We start from the raw sequence: 20,970 nt of genomic DNA, 5'->3' as shown, positions 1-20,970 counted from the left end.
ACAATAGAGGGGTCCAAATTCAGGTTGAAAAGATATCAACGTGTAAGTAGGCTGTTTAGGTTTTTATGTTGGTAACGTCACGTAGCGCTCTGTATGAAAATCATTGGCTGTGCTGCGTGCAGTCTGTGGCTGGTTGGCATTGTTGGAATATTCGCTATTGTAGTGTTGGACAGTAGGATGTGAACAGCGCATAGCGTTGTGCAGTTGGAGGTGAGCCGCCAGCAGTGGTGGATGTGGGGAGAGAGAGAGGGCAGAGTTTTGAGAGCGGATGATCTGGGCGTGTGTCATATCAGTTCATAAAAACCAGTCTTACAAATTTACTGTCTCTGATGGACACACGCCCAGATCATCCGCTCTCAAAACTCTGAATACATTGTTTGTTCTCTATTATAATCTTTCATTTGCTAACTATGCCCATCAGTAGTTAGTACCTTCAGTAGTTTGAATCTTTTAACTGGCAGTATTGGCGCTCGCTGTATTGCAGAAGTTCGAGTAACGAATATTTTTGTGAGGTAAGTGAAACATGACAGGTATAGGATATTGTTAGTCAGGGCCATTCTTTTGTAGGGATTATAGAAAGTCAGACTGCGTTGCGCTAAAAATATTGTGTGTCAGTTTAGTGTTGATCAGAATAAGTAAAGAGCGAAATATCTGAGTACGTTCAGTTCTGCTCAGCTGTTTGAAAACCAAATAACGTAAGAGGTGTATCAGGACAGTCATTCATAAATTTTTCAAAGGGGACGTTTCAAATGGTAAGATTCGCTGATGACAGTGCTATCCTGACTGAAAGCAAAGGAACATGACAGGATCAACTGAATGAAACAAACAGTCTAATGAGTACAGATTGAGGATCGAGCGTATGTCGAAGAGATAGGAAGGTAATGAAGGAAAAGTTATTAGAGCAAGAAACTTAACTTTAGAATTGGGGATCTTGAAACAGATGAAGTTAAGGGAATCTGTTACCCAGACAGCAAAATTAGCTATGACGGATGGAGCAATGAAGACATGAAAACCAGACTGCCGAAAGGCTTTTCCTGGCTAATAGAAGACTGATAGTATCAAACATACGTCTTCATTTGAGGAAGAAATTTCTGAAAATGTATATTTGATGAACAGCGTTTTATGGTCGTGGGACATGGACTATGGGAAAAACGGTAGAGAATCGAAAAATTTGATGTATGGTGATACAGAAGAATGTTGAAAATGAGGACCACTGACAAGGTAAGATATGAGGTTGCTCAGGATCGGCATGGTAAGGAATTTATGGAAAACACTGACGAGAAAAAGGAACAGTATATTAGGACATCTGTTAAGAGACCACGGAATGACTTCCATGATAAGAAACGGAGCTACAAAGGGTAAAAATTGCAGAGGAAGGCAGAGAATGGAATACACCCGGCAAATAAGTGAGGACATACGGAATAATTCCTGCTCCGAGATGGAAAGTTTGGCATAGATCGCGAATTCGTGGCGGGCTGCATCAAACCAGTCAGAAGAACAGGAAATCTTGAATTAGACCCTAAGGCAATAATTTCTTTCTCGATTCCTTATCATTTTGGCTGCAGTGATTTCACCTTGGCTTCTCTGCGTTTCCTATTTATTTCGCTCTGAAGTCACTTAGATATCTGTATTTCCGAATATATCTGAACAATCTTGTACTTCGTTTTTTCATAGGTCATTTGAGATACCACTGTTACCTAAGGTTTCTGCGTAGTTATCGTCCGTGTACTCATGTCCGTCTTTTCAGCTTCTGTGATTGCCGTTTTTAGAGAATTCCATACCTGTTCAACTGACCTACCTCCTATGGTATTCATTATCACAGCGCCTATAGCCAAGGAGCATTGAAACGCATCTCATCCTTCCTCAGTACTACAGTTACACCATTTCTTTGCACAAAGATTCTTCTGGACGTGTCTCTTAAACTTCATCCTATTCTTCAACATACTTCTTTAACATACTGAATGATCCATTCAGTATCATCATATTGTTTGTGTATCTTCAGCTTCAGACGTCGGCATTATTTCTGTACTGTTCTTGTTCGGACATCTTATCATTGAACTGTTACAGTAACCCACTACTCATAACGGGTCCTAATTCCATTGTAATATTTTCTGTTACCGTTGATATTACACTATATTCGTTTGACCTTAAATTCATTTTTCCTGCCGTTTCACATCATTGACTTCCACTATAACTCGATTGCACATTTACATTTCCCATACAAGATTTTCTATTTTCCCTACCATTTTCCGGTGTGTAACATGTTACTCTTTCGTTGGTTATTCAGCAAGTTTCACGTACGCACCTCCTCCTTGGTAGTCGCTCATAGACATGCGATTGGGGAACTAGTTGTGAATATTTTCTCAAAGGGAGAATGATGATGACACATTCTCAGTTTCAGATCACGTGCTCAATGCAGCGATTTGCGCTGCCTTATGGATCCTCATGCTGTTGATAATTACTGATTCCTTATAGGGGTAGTTTCACACCATAAGGGCAAGAGGTTTGCATCGTACTGTGTTTGCTTCCCTATCTTCTTTCACATGGCCGGTGGCTCACTATGAGTCTTCAGCCACCATTGCTGATGATTTTAGTTCAGAATTTAAGCAGTGGCTGCGTTTGAACCCAGTACCGATGACGTTTTGGTTGTTAGTCAGATACCCTAGCCGTAGATCACTGTTCCTCCATTACGTTATTCCGTTTTTCGTCGTTTTTCGTCTGTGGCTCTATGCGGATGTAGCATGACATCTTTCAGATTCCGTACATGAGAACTTCAGCCGGGCATTTTTTATTACGGAGGGTGGCCAGTCTGCTGACCGGTAACAACGCTAGTGACCATTAGTCCTTATTAATCAGAGAACTATAGTCTGGAGAGAGAGTGATACATCTCGGTTTTACATGAGAGAAAGCGGTTCGTTACATAAAGCTATCGTTACAGTTCCACTCACACGAATAACACCCTAAGACAGAGCGCGTGACACAACTTTTCACGAGGGACGAGGAAGTATTAACAGTTCCGCATTTATAAAAGTGTATATACTAAGTGTCCAAACATTATATGGGGCCGACAGAACGCACTTTAGAACACATTTTAATGAACATAGAGACAAAACAATACTACATTTAGCACCCATTTGAGGGTGGTTAAGCACAAAAAGAGAGACATCGATAACAATATAGAGTTCGTACACACTACTTTTAGAGATGGGTCCGTTCTAGGCATTAGATATACTTAAATTTTTTTTAGAAGATTTTGATACTTTAAAAAATTATGTTAGGGGCATTACCTGTTAGCAGTTCCTTAACAGGACTATACAAAACAAAGTTCGTTATGATTTAATCGCATCCTTAGGTATGTACGTATAACTAATTTAATATCGGTTCCTTAAAAATTACGCGGCCTTCTAACGTTGGATGGCGTTCTAATTGCCAGAACCACTTCAACTAGATGGGTACAAGAGGAAACAAAAAAAATGTCCAGCCGTTAGTAGGTGCAGGTACTGTACATGAGCACAGTGCGCCACGTGTATGGACCAGGGATGAAAACTCAATAAATGCCCAAAAAACCCACATGATACAGAAGTTACTACGCCTGAAATAGGAAGACTATGCCAACTAACAGCCCTAGTAACACATATCAGACCTGGATTCGTGGCAGTGGAAAGGACTTTGAGCAAGTTTCGGAGTGACAGAATGGGACACAAAAAAAGTTTTCTCTGTGGGGAACGAGTGTTCTGCCGTATTGTCCATACAAGTGTGCCAAAGTCGAGGAGTTACATGACGATCTGTGTATCTTGATCAGACGGTGGAAGAGACAGAGTATGAAAGTTTCTGCTCTTATTCTCACATAGCCAGGATAGCTGTGCATAAGATAGTGAAATATGGTAAAAATTCAAACTTGAAGACATTTTTAACGTAGTTGTTTATCAAAGGTCCTAGAAGTCGTCAGGTTGCTGAGGAGGACCCAGCAGGTTAAAGTCGTTTGAAGTACTAGCGTTTTTTCAAACTTTCTTTTTCTGAACGCAAGGGAAGAGCTTTATACTACTTTGTAGGGCACGGAGAGGTACTGTTGCCTTCCTGTACATTGGTGCTATCTGCTCAGCCCAGTTTAGCTTTTCATCTGTTATTACTCACAAGCTGCTTTCTGAGGGACGGCCGGCCGGGGTGGCCGAGCGGCTCTAGGCGCTACAGTCTGGCACCGCACGACCGCTACGGTCGCAGGTTCGAATGCTGCGTCGGGCATGGCTGTGTGTGATGTCCTTAGGTTAGTTAGGTTTAAGTTGTTCTAAGTTCTAGGGGACTGATGACCTCAGAAGTTAAGTCCCATAGTGCTCAGAGCCATTTGAACATTTTTCTGAGGGAGGGAAATTAATATCGCTCTCATTTATTGTCAAATATGGTAGGAATTCCCGCTATTTTCGACTAACGAGTCTAGAATGACCATACAGAACTGCTTGGGATTTGTATGGTCTGACCTTTAATACAGTGTGTTCCTATTTTGATAGTAAACACAAAAATTCTCGTTAGGTGTCTTCTAGTTCATTGGTTTGGCACTTAGATGTAACTGATGGTTATCATCAATCATATGGTAATTACAGCACGACAGCATTGTTGATAGGTCATAACATACTGTACAATGATACACTACTAGCCATAAAAACTGCTGCACCACGAAGATGACGTGCTACAGACGCAAAATTTAACCAACAAGAAGAAGATGCTGTGATATGCAAATGATTAGCTTTTCAGAGCATTCACACAAGGTTAGCGCCGGTGGCGACAACTACAATGTGCTGACATTGTGAAAATTTCCAACCGATTTCTCATACACAAACAGCAGTTGACCGGCGATGCCTGGTGAAACGTTGTTGTGATGCCTCGTGTAAGGAGGATAAATGCGTACCATCACGTTTCCGACTTTGATAAAGGTCGGATTTTAGGCTATCACGATTGCAGTTTATCGTATCGCGACACTGCTGCTCGCATTGGTCGAGATCCAATGACCGTCAGCAGAATATGCAATCCGTGGGTTCAGGAGGGTAATACGGAACGCTGTGCTGGGTCCCAACGTCCTCGTATCTCTAGCAGTCGAGATGACAGGCATCCTCTCCGCATGGCTGTAACGGATCGTGCAGCCACGTCTCGATCCCTGAGTCAACAGATGGGGACGTTTGCAAGACAACAACCATGTACACGAACAGTTCGACGACGTTTGCAGGAGCATGGACTATCAGGTCGGAGACCATGGCTGCGGTTACCCTTGACGCCGCATCACAGACAGGAGCGCCTTCGATGGTGTACTCAACGACGAACCTGGGTGCACGAAAGGCAAAACGTCATTTTTTCGGATAAATCCAAGTGCTGTTCACAGCATCGTGATGGTCGAATCCGTGTTTGCCGTCATCGCGGTGAACGCACATTGGAAGCGTGTATTCGTCATCGCCATACTGGCCGATCACCTGGCGTGAAGGTATGGGGTGCCATTGGTTACACGTCTCGGTCACCTCTTGTTCGCATTGACGGCACTTTGAACAGTGGACGTTACATTTCAGATGTGTTACGACCCGTGACTCTATCCTTCATTCGATTCCAGCGAAACCCTACATATCAGCAGGGTAATGTACGACCGGATGTTGCAGGTGCTGTACAGGCCTTCCTGGACACAGAAAACGTTCGACTGCTGCCCTGGCCAGCACATTCACCAGATCTCTCACCAACTGAAAAGTCTGGTCAATGATGGCCGAGCAACTGGCTCGTTACAATACGCGAGTCACTACTCTTGATGATCTGTGGTATTGTGTTGCAAGGGCAGCTGTACCTGTAGACGCCATCCAAGTTCTGTTTAACTCAATGCCCAGGCGTATCAAGGCCGTTATTTTAGCCAGAGGTGGTTGTTCTGGCTACTGATTTCTCAGGATCTATGCACCCAAATTGCGTGAAAATGTAGTCACATGTCAGTTATAGTGTAGTATATTTGTCCAATGAATTCACGTTTATCATCTGAATTTCTTGTTGGTGTAGCAATTTCAGTGTCTAGTAGTGTATATTAGTCTAGTGGGTTACTTGTAATTGAACAGTCGACTGTGGACTACATGTTCTAAGGACTTGAACAATACTGGAAGAAGGCAAATAGGTCGATAATACATATATTACGACCTTTTGAATTTTATAAAGCACCTTTTGTTACAAACATATGGAATGGAATAATAATTTTATATTCAGTAGTCTTACTCTGGTAGTTTCGTTTCTCTCTACATTGGATATGATAACCTCTCCCACGAATTAAATCTGTATGTTTTTATTTTTATACTTTGTGTTAAATGTTGATCGTGCCGACTTACTGTGTGTCATTCATTAGCTCTAGTACCTATAGTTTTTAGAGATATGTAGTCCAGCTGTTTCTGTAATTTGTTTAAGTGCTACTGTCAGTTATTTTGTTACCTGTACCCTATCCACCAGATCTGTGAGGTGATCTGCATATGATGTGCATTTATTACAATCATTTATTCATTTCTCTTTCTTGTCGGAATGGTAATGCATTTTGCCAGATCACTGAAGCGTCTCACCTCTACTATAATATTACGTGAAACCGGCAATTTTATAAACAACTGATGCGGAAATGCTTGCTGCATAAAGTGAACTCACAGGGCTTTCACCTTCGTCAAACATTTGCATTACGCTGGGCAACCAGTTTCATACATGCTCTCCCTCTCGCTGCTCTACACACTCAGAGATCCCGACAAATGTGTTAATAGACCATCGATATACGATTACTACTGACGCCTACCTGCTCTTCTTCAGGCTGTTTTTATGGTTCCTTCAATAAAGTCTAGGCCGTATTGCTTTATTTTCTATATTCGACTAAGCTGGTGCTCAGTCTTTAATGATCTCCAAGTCTACATGGTATTGGAATTCGCATAAGAATTTACTGTCTGTAATTTCGCTAATCGCTGCTTTACATTTCAAGTGCACGAAAACTCACACAATCTTCCTAGAGACAGATAGTGTTCTTCTTAATATGCTTCGTGTTTCAAATTCTTCAGATTGTCTAACACACCCTGTTGTTTCTTCATTACACTAACTTCTCATTCTATTCATAATGTTACACTTGGTTCAGAAGGGAATTCCTTGGCATTCGGGTTAAATATAACCAGTTTCTATCTATTTCCCGAATATGAATATTAAGAGTTGTTGGACTGTTACAAATATCGGCAGTAATGGCGCTTATGACGAGAATGAAGCTTTTAAAAGAAAACTGCATACCGTACAGTTCTATAGCTTTCTTGTTGTTAGGAATACCTGCATGAGTAAAAATAAACTACGTTATTATCATTTTGACAATGTTGTTAATGACTGCTACCGAAAGCAAGGGTTTCTAATCGATATAGTGAGGCACGCTCCTGTGATCGCTCTCGGGCAGCTATCACGTATGACGTACATAGGCAACGAACACCGGTCACCTGTGGGCGGAAATCAGCGTCACGATGCATGAGTGAGCCGAACACCAACGTGAGAAATCAGAAGAGTAGTTCCTCCACCGCCTCTCCGTAGTGATCATTGAGCACCAATCCGATTCATTTGTAACGCATATTTCATATACTGTCTTATGTGCGTCCCATGAATCTGTAGGCTTTCCAAAGATCTTTTCAAATAATTCACATCATGTTAATACACCCTGTAAATAACTTTGAGGCCATTTAATTTAAAGGACACTCTGCATCAAAGAAAAGAACATGTTTGTCAGCGCTTACGCCAGACGCATCAGACAATGAGGCTGTGAATCACTATTACGGAGACCAGCCAAGTGCCTCATCATCACGACAGGTTCAATAGGTAAGCTTAAGAAATGGTCAACCAAGAGAGTCTCGTCAAAGTTTGCTTCTTAGGATTAGGTTCCTTTGCCAAGTATCATCCACACCTGTTGTGAAGGCAATGTACACTACCAACACCAGTAGTCTCCTGGACACAGAGTAACGCCGGGACTTTCAGATGGCATGCATGAGACAGCAGACGTGGCTCGGCCACGACAGCTGTCACGATCAGTCCCCATCACAAAGAAAGAGAGCCGAATAAAATTAATTTAGTAATTGCAGTCAGAGAATCTGGTTGTCTGCTATTCTCATAGTTCATTGATACTAATCTCACACGAGACGGATCATGAATTAGTGTCATACAGCAAAATCAGTCAATTTGATGGATAGTTGCTAGTCATCATGTAGCCGAGATGCTGAGTCTCAGAAATACACAACAAAGAGACAGTCCCACAATTAACTTTCAGCCAACAATGCATTTGTCAAAATTAGACAGACGGACACACACACACACACACACACACACACACACACACACACACACACACACACACACACACGACCACAGTGTGGTCTCTGCCATCTGGAGCCCGTCTGTGGAGCCAGAGGCTGTGACAGCTTTTTGTTGTACTTTTCTGCGACTCAGCATCTCCGCTATATGGTGAGTAGCAACTATCCTTTTCATTATACTGTTGCGTTCTGAGACACCCTGCTAAACCTGCAGGACAGGACAATTAGTAGGATTCGTGGAAGGGGCCAGAAAGAGCGGCTGTGAGGTACACTACAAACATCACACTTCATTTAGTTGTCCAAACATTACAGCTCAACTTCTAAGCTTGACTATCGACAGAAAACTTCTTTAATTCTAAAACGGCTGAAGGCTCATTAGTTTAAAACAACATAACTACAATAACCTTTCAATAGGCAGAAGGCCCAAGCTTTATGATCAACAAGAAACCTTACTTCAAACGGCTGAAGACCTTTGTTTAAGAAAACTGCAACCAACTTTCCAAGGCAGAAGGCCCAAAGCATTTAACTTTAAGTAGTATTTAAGCCCAACTCATGTAAGACATGATACGCAATAATCCAAAATTTTAAAGCGGCTGAGGCCCAATGCTTTTCAAATCAATACAATACATTTTCACCAGGCAGAGGGCCCAAGCTTTATCTTCAGACACCGTGAAACTTGCCCAACTTAGAAAAACTTGCTATTAAAAAAAGCTGAGGGCCTTTGTTTTCAAAAACACAATTACAAACATACAAATTCCAACCATAAGCTATGACCCATTAAAAATACACAGTTAAACGCTTATAAGAAGGCAGTATAGGCAGTGGCGCTCAAAAGCTTCCAGGGGGCTCGGTCTTCCCTGGAAAACTTAACATTCGTTTAGGTGAGACAAGAAGTCCGCCCAATTATACTCGATCCGCCGGCAACACAACCAAGAGACAGTCAGGGACCCTCCGACAAGACCTCTTGCTAACCACCGACCAGTACACAAGGATTACAAAGCCAAAACACTATAGACACAGCCGCCCACAACCAATTATACATTAAGCTGTTAAAAATTACACACCATGTTGGACAGCGGCAACAGGCGAGGATATGACCTTGCCTGCATTTACGTCAGCGACCAGGGCAGGTAACTGCAACACTAACGGCCACAAGACAGAAATGTCCGCTGTAGCAGTTGGATTTCAAATCGACAAACATAGTTAATTCCACAACACGGTGGCTAATCTTAACCAACTCAAACACTCACTGTTGCTCCTACGAATACCACCAACAGCAAACCACCAACCAACGAGACAACTTGGACAGACGTGGCTTCGGTAGTTAAATCACCACTCAACTCTTGGTACAGCCCCCACACGCTCCGACACTGCGTAGAGACCGCCAGCTTGCCCGGCCGTCTGCTCCGCGCTGATACTTGCTTGTTGATCCGCTCCAGCCGACGGACTGGCTGCACAGTGCAAAGCCGGATCTATAAGCAGCAGACCAAAGATGGTATATGGGGCAGATATCGATACACACTGCTACTGCTACACGTAGAAAGAGGAGGAACCATGGCATAACTGCAATAATCACGGGAAACCAAACGCAGAGTAACAGCCAAGTGCCAAAGCAACGCATAAGCCGGGGTCAGCACAGTTCACGTTCCATCCTGGGTTTTCCGCTGTTTAATTAATCGATTTATGTAATTAGCTCAGTCTTCACCAGCCAACAGATAATCCTGAAGGTGTGCCTGAATGGTGGCCCATCGATTGAACTGTACAGAGTAAGTTCTATACTCGTAGATTAATTAATTTAGGAACTACACAAAATCGCAAGAATGTGTAAAGTTTCGAGACGTTCCGTTTGAAACGTTAGTTGAAACCACTCCGTGATAGAGTCACTCTAATTCCTCCCTTACAATATCGCAATGACAGTGTTGATCAGAAGTACTTTGCAAAATTCCTTCCCTCATGCACGCATGTCCAAAGGAACAGCTGGCACTGCAGCGACTGCAGCTGTTATCAACGACATGAAACATATTCACATTTGCGAATATGGGCCACCATCAGCTGTATAACGGAATGACGACACTGAAAATTTGTACTGGATCGGGACTCGAACCCGGATTTCCCACTTATCACGAACGGTTGCCTTACCGTTTGGCTAACCGAGCACGACTAACCGAGCAGACCCAAACTTCCATATGTCATCAACCATGTGTCCACAACCTGTACTCGTAAATTTATTATATATATTCCCGTACAGGGAAGACATTTTAATTGAAAGTCACTTGCCCGGTATCGGTGCATAAATAAGATGCTGTAGTGTCAGTGTTGTTCAGAAGATCGAGGCATGCATGCACGTTCGAAGGAACTTTGCACCGTATTTCTGAACAACACAGGCGCTGCAATACCGTATTTATTTGCCGACACCGGGCAAGTGACTGTCAATTAAAACATCCTGACGCCTCCCCCGGTTATATTGGCCACGCGTAACACCTGGTGTCCGCTCTCCAGCCCCATTTGGTTGGTGATATTCGACGCTTTCACATCACAGTAAGTAGTATTGTGTTACATAAGTTACCGCCACTTAGATACTCCAGTGTTCCCTCACTTCCCTTGGGGCCCGGGTTCAATTCCCGGATGGGTCAGAGATTTTCACCTGTCTCGAGATGACTGGGTATTCGTGCTGTCCTCATCATTTCGTCATCATTCCTGAAAGTGGCAAGACTGGGCTGAGCAAAGGTTTGGAATTTGTACGGGTGCTGATAACCGAGCAGTTGAGCGCCCCACAAACCAAACCAAATAATCATCATCATCATCATCATCATGTGTTGGCGTCTACCATGCTATCACCCCATTTTGTACCATCAGCACCAGGCATCATTACTCCATTGATCAATCACCCAGTGTTAAGTTACACGGCCTACAACCACTAATTCTTGGTTTTCTTCCTTTTATGGATTGAAAAATAGCTCAATTGGCTCTAAGCACTATGGGACTTAACATCTGAGCTCATCAGTCCCCTAGACGTAGAACTACTTAAACCTAACTAACCTAAGGACATCACACACAGCCATGACCAAGGCCGGATTGGAAGCTGCCACCGTAGCAGCAGCGCGGTTCTGGAATGAAGCGCTAAGAACCGCTGGGCCACAGCGGCCGGATTGTTTGGATTACTCACCATCAACTTTAATCGGCAGTGGTATTATCATGTGCCATACGAACGTTGGGAGACCGTACTGTTTCAACGGCCTAGTTTCAAATTAACTGCATTTTTTCACCTGAAAATGCGGTTACAGTGTCGCGAAAGCAGTCGCATATACTTTTGATGTAAAACATTAGCAACAGCTAATGCAGTTTCCAGAAGATTGTTTACAAGATTGTTTATAAGATTATAACAAAATATTTTAAGAAATTTCTTAACATGTAATGCGAAATAATACAGTTTTATATTTTTATGCGATGCTTGCATGTTAGAAAATATTTCACCCAATCATTTGTACATGAATAAATTGTTACTTACAGATATTCGTTTGCGCTGTCTCTGGTCATAGATTAGGGATCACACTGTCAGTTCACTTACTGAACATCGACAGATTATCAAATAGAGCTGTCTTTTGTTTTGTAGTGAAGTTCTAATTGGATAATTAAAGGGGATAACAGTAGCCTGGACATTGCTCTATGCACCATCCCTCACATAAAACCAGGACTTTTGTTAGCATTGTCACGTGATGCTCAGTTCATGATTTTTGCCAGACAATCCCATATATCATACTGGGTGTTTATAATACAACTTTTTCTATTTAACAAGTTATAACACGGAAATTAATTACCGTACCAGTAGTATTAGTACTACAAATGGGTCTCAATACTGCGCCCATCAATGTCCAGAAGAGTCTGAAACAACAGGATGCCATTCTGCACAGCAGAACGAGGTGTGTGGGCAGGTATTCTGGCTACCTCTCTTGATATGCAGTGCATCATATCACCACATATGCGAATGTTCCTCTGTTAATCCCTGTCCTTCAAGTAGCCTCACAACCAGAAATCACAGGAATCATCAGATGATCGCGCCGGCCAAGCATTTGGAAACGATCGGCTGATAATGTGATTGTTTTGAAATGTTTCGGAGAAGCTGGTGAACTTCATGAGCGATGTGCGGTGCGGCACCATACTGCATGAAAACTGTTGAATTCAATGCGTCTCTCTCCTGTAGGGGGGGGGGGGGGGTGTATCACATGCTGGAGGAGCATATCGCAATAACACTGGCCAGTTGCACTGAATGTCTTCGCTCCTTGAGCGCCAACCCGTTCAAAAATGAATTGGCCAATGATGAACGTAGCCGCCAAGCCACGCCATAAAGTGACACGTTCTCCATATAGAGGAACTTCATGCACAGAAACTAGAGGTGAAGATCCCCACACTCGACATTTCTGTTTGTTCACGTCACCTGTCAGAGAAAAATGAGCTTTGCCGGACAATAGGACGGTCCATGGGTAGGCCCTTACCATTTTCAGTCCTTCCGAGAAAGTCGATAGAGAATTCGACACGTTGCCGTGCGTCCTGTGTTGCAAGCTGCTGTACTACATGTATATTGTACGGACACCATTTGAGAACGGTTCGAAGAATCATCTGTACAGTGGACCACGGGATGTTCAGTTGTCGTGACACAGCACGCGCACTGCCTCCCCGTCGAGAATTGCGGACAGCATTGTCTGCCATAGCAACTGTGATTTCATCAACTGTCTGTGGTGCAACAAGTCGTCGGCCTCTTCCGGAGCAACGCATAGTTTTCTTGTTTCGAACTTCATCATGTTCAGCGCAGCAGGTGGTGGAGGAGGACCCTTCCGTATTCATTTCAGCCGGCGATATTCTCGGAGTGCATCTGCAACATTACTGTTGTTTTGATAATATAGCTTCACCAGTAATGCCCTGCTCGATTCCTGCAAGCTCATGTTGACACGTCAGCAACTGCACTTTGACTGGTGAGACAGTGAATCACGATGACCGATAACGGCACCTGGTGGCCACATCTGAAACTGGACAGCAGCCCTTTGAGGTATGGACATCATGCGCCCCATACTCTGGACATTAGTGCTACCATGTTTGGTATTCGTACGGTAATTAGTTACCTTGTTATAATGTGTTAAATAGGGCAAGTTTAATTACAGCATCTCTCTCTCTCTCTCTCTCTCTCTCTCTCTCTGTGTGTGTGTGTGTGTGTGTGTGTGTGTGTGTGTGTGTGTGTGTGTGTGTGAGAGAGAGAGAGAGAGAGAGAGAGAGAGCGCGCTCATGTGTGGGAATGCATTTTTTTTTTTTTTTTGAGGTTTATACAAGGTAGAATCAACAGCAATAGCAGCCCTCGGTCGCAAAAAAGGAGCCTTTTGACTCAGTCTTATGCTACTGTAGCTCGACGCAAGTGAGCAACCAATAGTGGCTTGCCTTTTATGTATTCTGTTTTGTAAACTTTGTGAGCAAAGCTTTATCGCTCGATTTTTAGTTAAAAACGTGACGTGGCAATTTGAGAGTTTAATTTCTGATGAAAGCACTCGTAGCAGTGCCGAAACCTGGGTTAAAAGACACCTTTCTGGCGACCGAGGGGTGCTTGTGCTGTTAATTTTAGTTTGTAAACGATCGCTGACCACACAGCCATGTTCAAAACTTTATGCAAAGTGTTAAAAGTATCTGAAGACACTTGGAGAGTGTGTGGCAAATCTAAGAGAGCGTTGCGGTACGTTAAATGTCGACGGAATAGCTGTCCGAGAGTGCATGAAGACTTCCACTGTTTAGGCGACTGTGTTCCGTTTTTGGAGGTTATTTGGATCAGGGAGAGTAACTCCAGGGTTACTATTCGGCATTAGTCTGATGATCATCTTTTGGATGTTACTGTTTTAGCTATTCACGTAAATAGTGAGTTATTTGTAATGTACAGTAATTCATTCAAAGTGGTGTTCATTTCTACTCTTGGTTTTTGTATGTGACATTTTCCATCAGGGTTAGAAGGAATCTTTTACTGCATGTGTTTAGTATTCTCAACAACAAAAATGGTTCAAATGACTCTGAGCACTATGGGACTTAACTGCTTAGGTCATCAGTCCCCTAGAACTTAGAACTACTTAAACCTAACCAACCTAAGGAAATCACACACATCCATGCCCGAGGCAGGATTCGAACCTGCGATCGTAGCGGGCGCACGGTTCCAGACTGTAGTGTCTAGAACCGCTCGGCCACTCCGGGTGGCTTTAATATTTTGATGTACGTTCCAAAGCTCAGTGGTCAGTGCAGGTGACAGCCATGTGGAAGACACGGGTTCTACTCCTGGGGCTACCAGGAATTTTTCCTAGTTGTTAGGGCTTGAACTGGATGTAACTGAGGAGCTACTTGACAGAATGGTAACGGCATGAAGCCACGTAAAATGAAAACGGCCGGAAGAGCGGTGTGCTGACCCCACGTCTCTCCGTACCATGTCCAACGATGCCATTGGCGGAGGACGACACGGCGGTCGGTCGGTTCCGATGGGCAAGCCAGGGACTTCTGACTGTGTTTAATTTTTATTTTCATGTCTTCTTCTCTATTGGTTGCCTTTTGATTACGACGTCTGAGATGTTCTGCAAATATGGAGTGATTGGTCTCACGTTTCCAGTCTCTCGTCTTTTCTTTGTATTGGATACTTAATGTTCTATTCACCCCATGGACGTCCCATAAAAAGTGCTATATTTTAATCTGCTTGCTTTCTGATATATGTCTTAGTTCTGGGATGTGTGTTTGGATCGAACTGCCTGTTTTTTACGCTGTGTTTACACCTTGTCTTCTGATTTGTTCGTGATTTTTATATGAGAGTTTGTGTTAGTGTGTGATTTTGTAACGCTTTGTGTCTTCTTATAGATTTTTGCGGTTACTCCCTGCCCATGTAATGGTACACAGCACGTGGGCGTGTGTGTGCACGCTCGCGCGTGTATGTATGTATATATATATGTGTGTGTGTGTGTGTGTGTGTGTGTGTGTGTGTGTGTGTGTGTGTGTGTGTGTTGGATTTTGTTTGTTTGTTTGTTTGTTTGTTTGTAGCTTACTTTTATTATTTCACTTTTAATTCTGTTGTTCAACTTTGTAACAACTTTACTAATGTACCCATTGTTTGCTGTTATGTTCATTATAATGTCTATTACTTTTTGCTAGTTGAGTGGTACTACGGTGGGCCTATACACCATGTGTCAAAGTACAGACTTCTATGAGAGTTAGGTATTTCGAGGTTTGGTGTATGAATGTGTCAATTATTGTTTTCATTTCACTCCCGATTTTTAGTGTGTATGCCCCATCTGAGTTACGTTCTTAATGCTACATACCTATAGGTGATACTTGGAACTCCATTATCGCAAATCATATGCTTACCATTCCTTTCGTTTTTCAATAGTTCCCTCAATTTTTTTCGATAGTTAAGGATTGTAATATGCCAGATGATAAGAAGAGGACACATCGAACAGCAGGCTGCATGCTGTGCCTTTCGAAAGAAGGGTACGAAAACATTGTCACAACAACGTTTGGGCTACCAACTTCACGTAAAAAAACGAAAAAACAGAAAACAATATCAGGAGAAAACCAATGCTGAGTGGAAATTTTGAAACAAGGTTTGTAAATTGCAGCATTCATATGGCAAATATTTTTCCTCCGTGATTATCCGAACCTACATCAAGAAAATGGCTCACCAACACCCTATCAAACACATTTATTCTTACTTGTCCTCTAAATGAAACGATCGAATGCAGGGAAATAATTTTCTTTATTTTTGAAGACAAATCCAAACTTGTTCTCAGTCTGTCAAATTCCAGATCTTACTTCAAAAATGTGTTCTTTGTCTGATTTATTTCAACGTCTTACCAGAGGCTCACATGCTTTATGTACAGGAAGTGGAAACCGTAGGATGAATAATGTAATCTTAAACTCGTACGTACGTGTAGTACCGTCGTCATTGCATGTCGACTACTGCTCAGAATCCTCTCCCCCCAAACCCATATACTTACTTTTCCACAGAAAGGAAATTATTTTTATAACACACGCGCTCCATCAGTGAAGATGGAACCAATTCGATGTTTTCAATGGATGCCGATTTTCCTACACCCCTGCTGCAGCTTCAGCTGCAGAACAGTTATTATTACTTTAGACAGACACTGTTCACCTACCAGATACGTGGGAGAAATAAACCTTGCCAGGAAATGTTTTTCAGTATAATCACCAGGCAGTTTACACAAACATGAACCAATTGATTACCAATTCTCTAGGTAGGTGGCATTCGAAACAAACTTTACTGACGACAGTGCCAAAAAAGCGGAGTTACTAAACACAGTTTTCCGAAATTCTTCCACCAAAGAAGACTCAGTATATACTTCAGAAATCGAGTCAAGAACAACTGACATCATAAGTAGCTTAGAAGCAGATATCGGACGTGTAGCAAAGCACCTTAAATTACTTAATAACGACAAGGTCCCTCGTCGTGACTGTGTACCAATAAGGTTCCTCTCAGACTACGCTGTTAAATAGATCGATATTTAGCAGCCATAACAACCGATCGCGCGTTGAAAGATCCGTACCTAAGGACTGGGAAGCTGCTCAAGTCACACCAATACCCAAAAAGGAAGTGGGTGTAATCCGCTGAATCAAAGACCCATATGGCTGACGTCGATTTGCAGTAGCATTTTGGACCATACACGTGTTGGAACACTATCTGTTACGTCGAAGAAAAAGATTTCTGGACAAACAGCCAACACGAATTGAGAAAAATCTCGTACTTGTGAAACACAACTAGCTCTTTACAGTAAGCAATGAGTGCTATTGACTGGCGATGTCAAACTTATTCCCCATTTTTAGATTTCTGGTGTTAGAAACACCATACCTGACAAGTGACTTCCGTTCACATTATGTGTCTATGAAATATCGTCTCACGTGGTGGACTGGAATCGTGATTTCCTGTCAGAAAGGTCATAGTTCGTAGTAAATGGCGGAAATTCATCGAGTGAAACAGAATTAACTTCCGACTTTCCCCATGGAAATGATACAGGTGCTCTTCTATTCCTGATTTATAAAAAGATATAGGAGACAATTTGAGGAGCATTCTTAAAGTTTCTTGCAGATGATGTTGTAATTTACCTGTTTATAATGTCATCAGGTCATCAAAACAAATTGCAAAACGATTTAGATGGTTCAAATGGCTCTGGGCACTATGGGACTTAATATCTGAGGTCATCAGTCCCCTAGAGCTTAGAACTACTTAAACCTAACTAACCTAAGGACATGACACACATCCATGCGCGAGGCAGGATTCCAACCTGCGACCGTAGTGTGCGTACATCAACCTGTGATCTCGCAATGTTAATCATTTAAATATCTTACCTAGACAAGAGTATTTCGGAATTTTCTTTACTGTACATTGAGTTTTTTTTGGCGTTTCGATTTTTTATGGCAGTGCATATCCGTTGAAGACCTCCAAATGTGATTGGATGTTGTAGAGACCCTGAGTTAATTAAACTTTTTTTTTTTTTTTTTTTTTTTTTTTTTTTTTTTTTTTTTTTTTTTTTTGCCGTCTGGCTTTCACAGAGCAATCAAGCACACATGCCGTTTTGATTTGTGTGTTCTGAACTACAGGAGCGGCAACAGGACTTTACTCCTATAAAGTTGCCCAGCACTTCTAGTGTCCGCCCCACGACGAGGCCAGAGTGTGACCGCGGGGACACGGCGGAATTTCAATTAAGGAGGCAATTTTTGCAGTCTCTGCTGCCTGTGCCCGCTGCCTTCACCCCTACGGACACTAATATCCGGTGGCTAGCCGACCCCCGCTTCCGGTAGGAGAAATGCGAGAGTAACGTCCGGCTGACGGCTGTACGGCGTCTACACAGTTTTGCCTCAAGCGTTGTTACCTGTACTATACAGACTCCTAAAGAGTTAGATACTCTCCTTAAATTTTCTCGGCAGTCAGAAAGTAAATATATAATATTCTGAGGCCAATTGACAGTACGCCGGTGTGATACTATCGTGATGCCAGGTAAAGGTGAAGTTGTAATTCATTATTTATTTAACTCCGTTTAAATGATGTGGGCATAAGGTTATAATACGTACCTGGGCATATCCACAACAGTTTCAAAATACAGGGTGTTCGGAAATTGCCGCTAGAAATTTCTAGGACTACAGAAAGGAGTGGATACTTATTACCTCGAATAGGGACCCTTGTCCGGGAAGGTACCGTTTCGGTTCTTAGATGGTTTCAATTCAGATGTGTAGCGCGTCCACGTCTGCCGAGTGCAAGAGAAAAGTCTCAGAGTGGTTTGTCTCGGTCTCTCGGTAGGCATTACGGTAGGCAGGATGACGTGTGCTACTTCTTATTGGATCGAATGCAATGTTCAGTTTAGGAGACTCCTGTAGAGACAGAGGAACATCTACTGCCGCGAATTCTGCACGCTGCTCCAGAAGTTGGAGAGTCACCAGCTGGGATGGAAACTGTCTACCAGAATATGCTTCGTAGGTACAGTGTCCAAACAGCGCTAGTAGTCGCCACATCGAGCCGTTGTTGTAAAGCACCAGTATCGTACTGTACGTACAGTATGCTGGGTTCTTTTTGTTTTGGAGTAATGTAAACACGTAATGTTAAAGTGTTAATACAAACAAATGTGAAACATGGTACTTACGGAAGGCAGGATTTGGTGTGGATGGGGCCGTACTCAGTCACCGTTGGTTGGTCAGTTTTTTTTCTTTTTTAAAAAAAAAATCACGTACACTACATTTGAAAACAACTGCCAATGAGGTTGACAATAAGGAGCGATGTCTAATCAAAAAAAATTCTTAAAGAAGTTGCACTCACGGCTGAAGGCCTTATTTGACGCCTGAAGGCCTGGATAGAAAATTCTTTAGAACAGTAAAACTTCTCCAAGAGACACTAAAATATTTTCTTAAAAGAAGAGAGACACACTCGTCAAAATCTCACTATTAACGGACAATATCTAATTAAAAAATTTCCTTAGATAAATTGCATTCAATGCCAAAGGCCTTATTGACCAGAAATTCAAATAATTTGCCTGCTGAAAGCCCCTGAAAGAAAGGAGTGCTAGTCCTGAAAGGTTCGCAGAAGAGCTTCTGTAGAGTTTGGAAGGTAGGAGACGAGATACTGGCAGAAGTAAAGCTGTGAGGACGGGGCGTGAATCGTACTTGAGTAGCTCAGCTCGTAGAGCACTTGCCCGCCAAAGGCAAAGTTCCCGAGTTCGAGTCTCAGTCCGGCACACTGTTTCAATCTGCCAGGAAGTTTCATATCCGCGCACACTCCGCTGCAGAGTGAAAATCTCATTCTGGTAACGTCTGATAACCAACACAACGATCGAATAACCCAGGCTAGATGGAACCGGTGGACAGAATTACGCCTTCAGAATCTGGTGTTTAGAACATCCAGAAGCAGAAGGAACCACTACGACCAAGGTAGTCCAAAAGAACGAAATATCCGAACCAGAATCAATGACGCTGGCAAACTACACGCCTTACCGGACAGTAGCGCCAAGGCGAGGTAAGGTACACTGCCGCGAAAATACACTAACCTCCAGGGCAGGTAACTGGGCGTTAATCGCCACTATAGTTCAATTCTTTTATCTTGGCGGTTCGCGCATGCCCGCCCAGACACGGGAAATTGCTGTGTTGCCAGTTGTACGCGGCAAGAGAAGCAGGGCCATAGTATAGTTCGCAAACTTATGTTTAGGGGGGAGCGCGAAGTTTATGAAGTGAAGCCACCACGGCCGCATTAATCCTTTCGCTGCTACAGATACGTGCTCCCCGCATTCCGCGATGTGCGCGATTTTGTCATCATTGCATTGCTCGCCTGTGCAGACACATGGTGTTTCGACTGCTTTGACACACTTTATCATTCGATTTCATAAACACTCTTTGGCCCAAAAATTTGATTTTTACACATCTTCTTGACTGATACCTTCCCCCCATAAATGACTTAATTTTGTTTCGATGTTCAACGCAGTTATTGTGCAGCAATAGATGTAGTAAACCATTGCACGAAATTTGAGTTTGCAGAGGTAAAAGTCCATAGTGTATACTTTCCATATGGTCGATTTTAGTTGCCACTAGAAATTTCAAAAAATTACATTCAAAAGACACTTCGATATTGTTTTTAAATAAAGAATATTGAGCAAGGAACAAGGATTGAGCTCAGAACCTTTCGTTTAGCAGCCATACACTTTAACCATTACGCTAGCGCAGCTCGTCATTTAATGCATCATCCAGAGGACTTTAAAATGACACGCAAAATCCCGACAAACACTCTTGGTATGACTATGAATTACTCACGTTTCGTCGAAGTACAATAGGAAATAACAATTACCGCTGCTCTTTATTGCCTGAATTAGGAGGCTTATTGCTTCTTTGGTTTAATTAATTAATAGAATATGAAGCAGTTGGTATAAAGAATGATTTTTCCAAACGTTCTATAAAAGAAAGTCTGCTATCAAGACATTGCTTTTGTTCAATTACCTTATTTATGACTGAACGTTTCTAAAACTGAACACACTCGTCCGTGCTCTGCACTGCAGTCGAGCTCTGGCAACGTCGTTCTCTGTTCATTGGCTGACTGTGTTTTGTGACGTCAGATGCGCAGAACGAACCTAAACTCGGCCGCCGTCGTAAA

Source organism: Schistocerca americana, chromosome 4, assembly GCF_021461395.2.
Source record: "Schistocerca americana isolate TAMUIC-IGC-003095 chromosome 4, iqSchAmer2.1, whole genome shotgun sequence".
NCBI classification, from domain to species: Eukaryota; Metazoa; Arthropoda; class Insecta; order Orthoptera; family Acrididae; genus Schistocerca; species Schistocerca americana.
The sequence above is the reverse complement of the archived record's forward strand: the minus strand, read 5'-3'. Positions refer to the sequence as shown.